Below are 8439 nucleotides of genomic sequence, written 5' to 3'. Positions count from 1 at the left end.
CTGTAACTAGTCTAGTCCAGGTACAGATTTGCTGTATCTAGGACTGTTTGTAAGCTTCTGAGCCCCCAAGCCTTTCTGTGTTGGAGGGAAGCCTTCTAGCTTGTCAGTGTGAGTGGTAAGCACTAGGTAGCCTATCTACCCCAAGAGGAATAGTTTCTGGTCCAGAAATTGTAGTTTATTGGCCATTTGGGCAGTTTTTCCATCTTTTTCAACTTCCTGGTTTAAAAGCTCACATTGCACTTTTCCCACCTTTCCTCTAACTAGATCTGCTAGCTCTCTCCTCTCCTGCACTTTTACTATCGTATTAGTTTAGCACTTTTTGTAGCAAATACTGTAGCACACAAAAGTGCTACCAGCACTAAACATTCTACAAGGAAACAGCTCCAGAACTTATTATTAATGCCCACCCCTCCAGGCATGTCTAAAGGTCAGTTCCCTGTGCTTTCTCCTATTAACCTGGTACTTGGGCATCCTGAGGCAATGTAGCAACTGCCTCATGTACACTGACAATCCTCTCCTCTTACCTCCCAACACTCAGACTTGTGAGAACTGCACTTATATATCAAATTGGAAGCCATGCACTCTCCAGCCAAGATTGGAATAGCTGGTCAAGAGGAGAAGGTCAACACTTGCACCACACCACATGGAACACATAGCCCTCCAGAACACACACCAGCACTGCCTTTACATAAAAACACAAACCACACACCCACCTGCACAGAGGCTCTCAATAAAAATCTACTGAAACAGCAGAGACCTCCAAGGCAGAAACACACTCGACCACCACAACACAACACTAATCATGAGACATATAACTCTCCAAAACAGTGTGCCACTCAACCAAAGCCCCTAAGGCAAAACAGCATTCCCAACACACTAGTCATAGGTGACTCGATAGTGAAGCACACTGATGTCCCACTCACTAGGTTAAATAAGGAGAAAGTAACAGTCAGCTGCCTGTCAGGTGCCAGGATCCGCCACATAATGCACACACTCAGGTCCATCAACAACAGGTATGAATATGACTCTGTCATTGTGCATGTGGTTGTGAATGATGCACCTCCATGGACTACATGAAAAGAGACATGGAGGAGCTCTCGGATTATGTAGCCCAGGCGGGTATGACCCTAACCCTGAGCAGCATCCTACCATCACCCAGAATGATACCAAAGTACAAGCAGAAAATGATTGATTTCAACATTTGGCTAAGTTTCTGGTGTCATTCTAAAGGGATCCAGTATCTGTCTGCCTGGGATGACATGACTGACAGACCTCGATGCTTTGCCAGAGGTGGCCTGCATCTGTCACCCCTGGGCTTCCGGATACTGGCCAAGTCTCTTGCCACCCCTATAGTGCTTTTTTTAGGCACTGTTCCAAAGACCAAATTACCATCGTAACAGCTACAAACAAATGCAATCTGAGGGTCATGCTGCTCAATGCTCGAAGTCTAAATCTGAAAATGCATTCACTCAAAGCACTCCTTAAAATGGAGAACATTGACATTTGTGCTGTAACAGAGACCTGGTTCAAGGCAGCAGAAAGCGGGTCTATATTAAATCAGCGAACGCTTAAAAAAGTGAACACTGATTTATCGACCCCATGTAAGCAAAAGCTTACAATCCCGAACACTGAGAACAACTATTTTTTTTCCCAGGGGAAAAAATCGCTGTTCCAAAAAAAAAAAAAAAAACTTTAAAACATTACATAAAGTGGGGGGGTTCACCCCCCCACACCACCCCTACTTAAATATACCAACTCCGAGATCGCATTACAGTGACGAAAATGTTAAAATAATGAAGGCAGCCAAGCGATTTCTTTTCCAGGGAAAGAATTCGCTTATATGCCATTTCGGTATTTTGCCGTTTCGTACTTTCAAGTTTGATCAAGACACATTTGAAAGAATGCGTCTTCGATCATATAATAGGGAACCCAGAAAGCACCCCTGCACTACCAGGCTATAACTCATTCCACACCTTTCGGCCTCAGAACTTGGACCAAAGCTCCAAAGGTGGTGGTGCTTCCATATTCATAAAGGATGCGCACACCTCCAGACTGGTAGCCCGACATAACACATCTGTGATACTTCAGGTGAAGCTAACATTGGATAAGACAGCGATTCAGGTTGTAGTCTCCAACCATGTCCCAAGACTCACACTGCACATTCCTAACCACCATGGAGAATATTAGGGTCCAACCTAACACTTTAATACTGGGCAACTTCAACTACTCCTCCATTAACTGGGAAAACTACTCATGTACCAATACACCTGCCCAATGCTTCCTGGGATTCATTAATTTCAATGCCCTGGATCAGCTCGTTCTTACCCCGACTAGAGAGGTAACATCCTTGACCTGGTCATTACTAACATGGGCGACCATTGCTCTACACCAATAGTCAAATGCTCCCTGGTTAGATCCAAACACAAACTAATCACCTTGGAAATCCAAATCCCTCCCACCCCCAACCCCCCCGCAAAGGTAACCACCATGAAAAACTTCTCCAAAGCTAACTTTGGGCTCCTAAAAACTGAGGTGGCTAACTTCACAGCACCCATGTAAATGGAGAATAGCTGCATGACCGCTGAATCATACACCAATGCACTGTACGAACACGTACACAAATGCATGGATCTCACCATACCCAATAGAACCAAGACACTCTCCTCAAAAAAAGGAAGCCAATCTGGTGATTCCTGCCATAAACAAACTCTACAACAGAAGGAGGAAACTGATGCGGAATAAGGTGGAGTCCCAAGACCGGAAAAATTCCCTTATCAGCCTCAACAGAAGGTTGAGATCCCTCATCAAATCCTCTAAAGCTAGCTATGAAAACAAAACTGCAGCAGATAGTAAAGACAACCATAAAGCCTTCTATAGTTATATAAAGAATCTCCACGGCAATACCCAGATTTGCTCTGAGCTACTGCACAATGGTACCTCTTATACCAAGCCAACAGATATTGCCAATATACTGGCCGACAGATTCAGTGCCAAATTTACAACCCCCCCTCCCCCAAGGACCAATCACAATACCAGTAAATTGCCAGGCACCCAGTATTACTGCTGCACAGGTTAAAACAGTACTGTCCAAGGCCAAGAATACAGCTTCTATGGGACCTGGCAATATCCATGGCTGTGTTCTACATGAACTACAGAGTGAACTGACATCTCACCTGTGTGCCCTGTTCAATCACAGCCTCATCTCAGGCTTTGTCCCTATCAATTGGAGCACTGCTACAGTCATCCCGCGACAAAAAGATGGAGTGACTACAGACCCTGGGAACTATTGCCCCATTAGCCTGACAAGTCTATGGAACGCATCATCATGGACCTAATAAACAAGGATATAGGGAATCCCTAAACTCTGGATCCTATACAGTTTGGTTTTGTGAAGGGTAGATCGTGCCTACTCAACTTGGTCACCTTCTTTGAGTCAGTCACCAGAGCTGTGGATGAAGGCAAGGTGGTTCATACAGCCTACCTTGATCTGAACAAGGCCTTTGATACCATTCCCCACCCAGGAATCATAGGAAAACTCACTAAGCTAGGCATCAACCTCTATATTACTAGGTGGTTTGCAAACTGGCTCACAGATAGAACCCAAAGGGTGAAAGTAGCTGACTCCAATTCAGACTGCCAACCAGTCATGATTGGAGCCCCACAGGGTTCGGTCCTGTGTCCTCTCCTGTTTGGTATCTAGTCTCTGAGGTCCAGGCCAACACAAAGGGACTCTGGCTGACAAAGTTTGTAGATGATTGCAAGTTGGGAGCTATTATTAACTCCCCAAGTGATGTTGACATCCTACAGAAAGGCCACAGTGAGACCAAAGACTGGTGTCAGAACCATGGCCTTAAGCTCAATGCCAAAAAATGTGTCATCATCCCCCTTGGGAAAAACCCAGTTCCCTTGAATTATCACATCAATGGTAGTCCACTGAACACAGAAGGTGTTATAAGAAATCTGGGAACACAGGTTGACATCAACCTCTCTTTTGACCACCACATTGCAACTGTGGTCAGAAAGTCCTTCTATGTAGCACATCTCATTACTAAGGGTTTTGCATCCAGGAAGAAAGAGGTCATTGTCTCCCTCTACTCTTCCCACATTACGCCAATCATCGAGTACAATGCCCCATTTGGCATGTACCTCAATAGACACCTGCAACAACTGGAAAGGCTGCAAAAGTGCCTTACAAAAGAGGATCCTAGGCCTTAAACACTTGTCCTATATGGAGAGACTCAAAAAACTCCTACTATTCTCTGTCTCATATCGCCTACTTAGAGGCGATCTCTGCTTGACTTACAAATCCATGTCTGACCCAGCTCTGTTAAAAATGCTACAACTAAAGAAATCCCAATCGCTCCGCACCACACGCTCCAGAGACCTCAACCTCATTACCTCAATCAACACAAATGCTGGAGGGACAGATTCATAACCCAGAAACTGCACATGCTATGGAATAGACTTCCCATACATATCAAGCAGAGCACCTCATTGGTGCTCTTCAAGAGAAATTTTGATGTGTGGATGGGAAATAGAAAATTCACCCTGGGGATCACTCCAGTGGCTCTACACGACAGAGGCACTAGGAACTAAGGTCGGGTGGCACAATGCCAGGTTAATCCTATGGACTAGGCTTGTAAAGGCTCCATGACCATTAGCCTAGTACACACCTATGAACTTATGTCCTAAATGAAGTCCTGTTGTCATATGAATAATGGCCCATATTTGTTCCGCTTTCAAGCATAGAGGCTTGCATATTTCTGCATTATGCATATCCAAATAATATAATCTAACAATTCTTCTTTAGACCACACCATTTCTTTGCCAGTTACTTTCAATGGCTTGTACAAAATAATTCGCTCTCATAATATGCCACCATTTACCTTGCAGTTTTTTTTTTCTCTCTGCTTAAGTATCTGATGTTTTCCTGTGGTATGAGCTTCCTGCTTAGGCCTCATATTGCTTCACCAGTGCTTGTTATTCACTCTGCTATGTAAGTCTAAGTTTTGTTTGTTTGTTTATTTATTTCTGTTTGTTAACCAAGTTGGTGCAGTGGACCAAAGACTCTTTTTTCAGGCACAGCATGGGCCATGGGGCACTATCTAAACATAGCACAGCTTATTATGGGCTGCCAGCCACTTTTCTAATGTAGTTATTCAGTACTTAATAAGAAGGATACGTACATCAGCGCAGCATTTTCACACCTGTCATGCAACACATGCCAGAGTAACATAATGGAGCATGTACATAGCATATGCTAATATAATGTAGAAGCCACATAGCATATGGTCAAATCCCAGGAATCTGAATACATTTATTTTTGTTTATACAGCTGTCCTTATAACCATCTCTTTATATACATACATATGTACAAAGGAAATTATCAGCTTAGTGATGAATTTAAGCATAGATTGTTAAGCAGCTGGTATGTACAGTAAAATCATCCTGGCTTGCTAAAGCAATTGCATTGGCTTGCATTCAAAAGATAGTTATTCCATGTTTTATTATAAATTATCCAAGGTGCTTATATCTCTGATTTTATCTGGGACCTTATTCCACACTACTGTGGCTATTCTGACACGTAGCACCTGTTATTGGAGGTCAGTATAATAGGCTCATAGGTCATAGGTGTTTATTAGGCTAATGACCACAAGGGCCTTTTCAAGCCTAGCCATGCATACCAAATCTCTGACAAGTTCTGGTACCCTTGATAAGTGTGAGGAGGGGCTTGGGAGATGAAACATTTACACAAGCAGGGGCTTGGGAGATGAAACATTTGCAGGTTGCCTGTGTCCATTAAAGACATAGGTGCAAAGCCAGGGATGAATTTCCTGTTTCCCATCCAATTGTCCAAGTTACACTTGAATTGAGTTAGGGAGAAATTCTGCTTCACATGGATGAGGAGCGTGTTCCAGAGATGGGGTAGACTCTGGGATGCATATCTGTCTGTCCAGCAGATTCTATTTATATGACAGACAAGGTTTAAGTCTTTAGAATGGGTAATTCTAATGCTGTTTGTTTTGTGGATATGCAGGAGGTCCATCAGAGTGGGGTCTGACAATGTGTTGTATGCCAGGCATAGATCTCCCCTCAACAGCCTGTAGGAGACAGCATACAGGGACAGGGCTTTCATCCAGTCTGCATAGCACATTTTACTTAAGCCCTGTATTCCTTTAGTGAGGAACCTCTATGAATGTTCCATGTGTTAGATATGCTTGATTAGGTACTTACCAAAGGAGCCACTGGACTCAATGATAGATCTGATGAATGCCGAATGCAGTAGAACAGTGACTTCCTTGTGCCTAGATGCCATACCTTTATCTATAAGTTATGCAGCATAGAATTATTTTATCACTACTGTAGACACGTGATGGTCAAAGGCTAGTTTATTGATTATGTGTGTCCCCAAGTCCCTGACTACTGGGTTAACTCTAAGGGGTGTGTTGTCAATATGATAGTTACCAGGGGTGGATGACTTCCCAAAGGATACTATATAGGTTCATAAAGTTAAAAAAAACAAACACACAGATGCACAGGGAGAAGATGCAGATTGCATACAGGCATTAGCTGGTGGTCAGGATTGACCTGTATATCTTGTGCCAGCTGGATGATCACAAACATTTATAGAGAGAATGAGGGTCATTCTTTACCTGTAGTTTATTTTTAAGACCGGACACTAGTTGCTGAAGATTAGTTTAAAAGTTAAAATGTTCAGCAGATAGGAGTCTCTGGATGAAATAGGTAGCAAATGAGATTTGTTGATAGTAAGGCAGGGGTGTTCAGTACTGAGACTGAGGTACAAAAATCTTAGTATTTTATTCCATGTTCTTTGAAGAATAGTTGCATTTTGTGCATGGGGTAAGGAGGCAACTGGTATTCCAGTCTGGGTAAAAATACATTGATGGTTATGGCCTGCCTACTTTCAATAATAGAGAGATGCAAGACTCTGTAGGTTATTTTCTGTTGATTCAGGAACTTTTGAGCCAGTGATCCAACATCTGTAAGAAGGAAAGGTTTTGATTAAGGGTTTGTACTCCTCAGTATTTTTACTGAGTAACCACAGATACATGTTGTCTGTAGGGGCTCGACTAATGACAGGGGTGCACTTTTTGGTCTTATTTGTATGGTTCCTAAAACCATAACTGGGGATTTTAAACAAATTTTTTTTAGTTAGCCAGTTCCACAGAAGGGCTAAGCCATGTTTAAGAGGTATGTTAATCTATCTGTCATACAGTTTGTATGACTATAATTTCTCAGCATACAATTTTAAATCATTAATTAGGAGTAAAAAGTGTAAGGGTCTAAGTAGAGAACCTTCTGGGACCCTGTATTTAGTATTTCTGTTTTTGTATTTGCTTTGTTGGAATTGACAATACAGAATATTTTTGTATGGTAACATTTATATCAGCTACATACTTCCAAGAAGAAGCTACTGAGTTGGAGCTTCTGCAGAAGAAAAGTGATGGTACACTGACTGAAAGACTATTGAATTTTATAAGATTTGACTGACAGACAGGCCAGTTTCCAGGATTTTCCATATTGTTACATATTTCAGATATAAGGCAGAGAGTCACAGTTAGGGTGTTGTATGTAGGCCGGAAATCATGTTGATTAGCAGTGAGAACATCATATTTGTGGATATATTGAAGTATTTGTTCACAGACCATCTTTTCAAAAATATTTGCTATGTGGTCAAGTACTTCTATGAGTCTGATGTGTTCTTTGGTGAGGAGATTTTTGATAGGGGAGTATTGCTGCATGTTTAAATGTTTACAGAAAAGAAAGATTAAAAATGTGGGTGAGGGTTTTGCAAAATATGGCACTACCAAGTCTAAGTATAAAAGGGTGAATTATATGTAGGCTATTATTACAGTGGGCAGGATTCACGAAGCCTCCGTGTAAGAGTTATAACTCTTACACGGAGGCTGCAGTTAAACGGAGTGATGTCAGCATGCTCTGCATATTCATGAGAGCATGCTGAATCACACCTAAGTCTAACACGGTCCGTGTAAGACAGTAGGGGACATGTCCATAGGCCGAGCCCTGCAAGCGGACACGCCGCCAGAAGATTAAAAGTGCCCAAAGTAAACACCCACGACAGAGTCCACGGAAATGTGAATAAACACAACACAACACATGCCCCCACAGACTATGAACAGAAAATATATAAATGAACATGTGATATATTTTTTTTAAATTGTAAATATGTTTAACCGTGAGTGCGCTCGTTTGCGCGGGCATGCCCATAGTGCAGCTACAGTTAGCAGTCAGTGGGAAAGCATATAAGAACTAAATATGCAAAGTAAGCCAAGAAGCAATAGCGTAGTGGTAGAGACGTCAGCTGAAGAGCAGGCATTCATGGTTCGAGCCCCCACAACACCAACTTTTATTTTTAGAAAAATAAGCACGAAACAAGTCCCTGACAAACATGTACAC

Source organism: Protopterus annectens, chromosome 17.part0, assembly GCF_019279795.1.
Source record: "Protopterus annectens isolate FY-2018-M chromosome 17.part0, PAN1.0, whole genome shotgun sequence".
NCBI classification, from domain to species: Eukaryota; Metazoa; Chordata; order Ceratodontiformes; family Protopteridae; genus Protopterus; species Protopterus annectens.
This window is presented reverse-complemented; position numbering follows the sequence as displayed.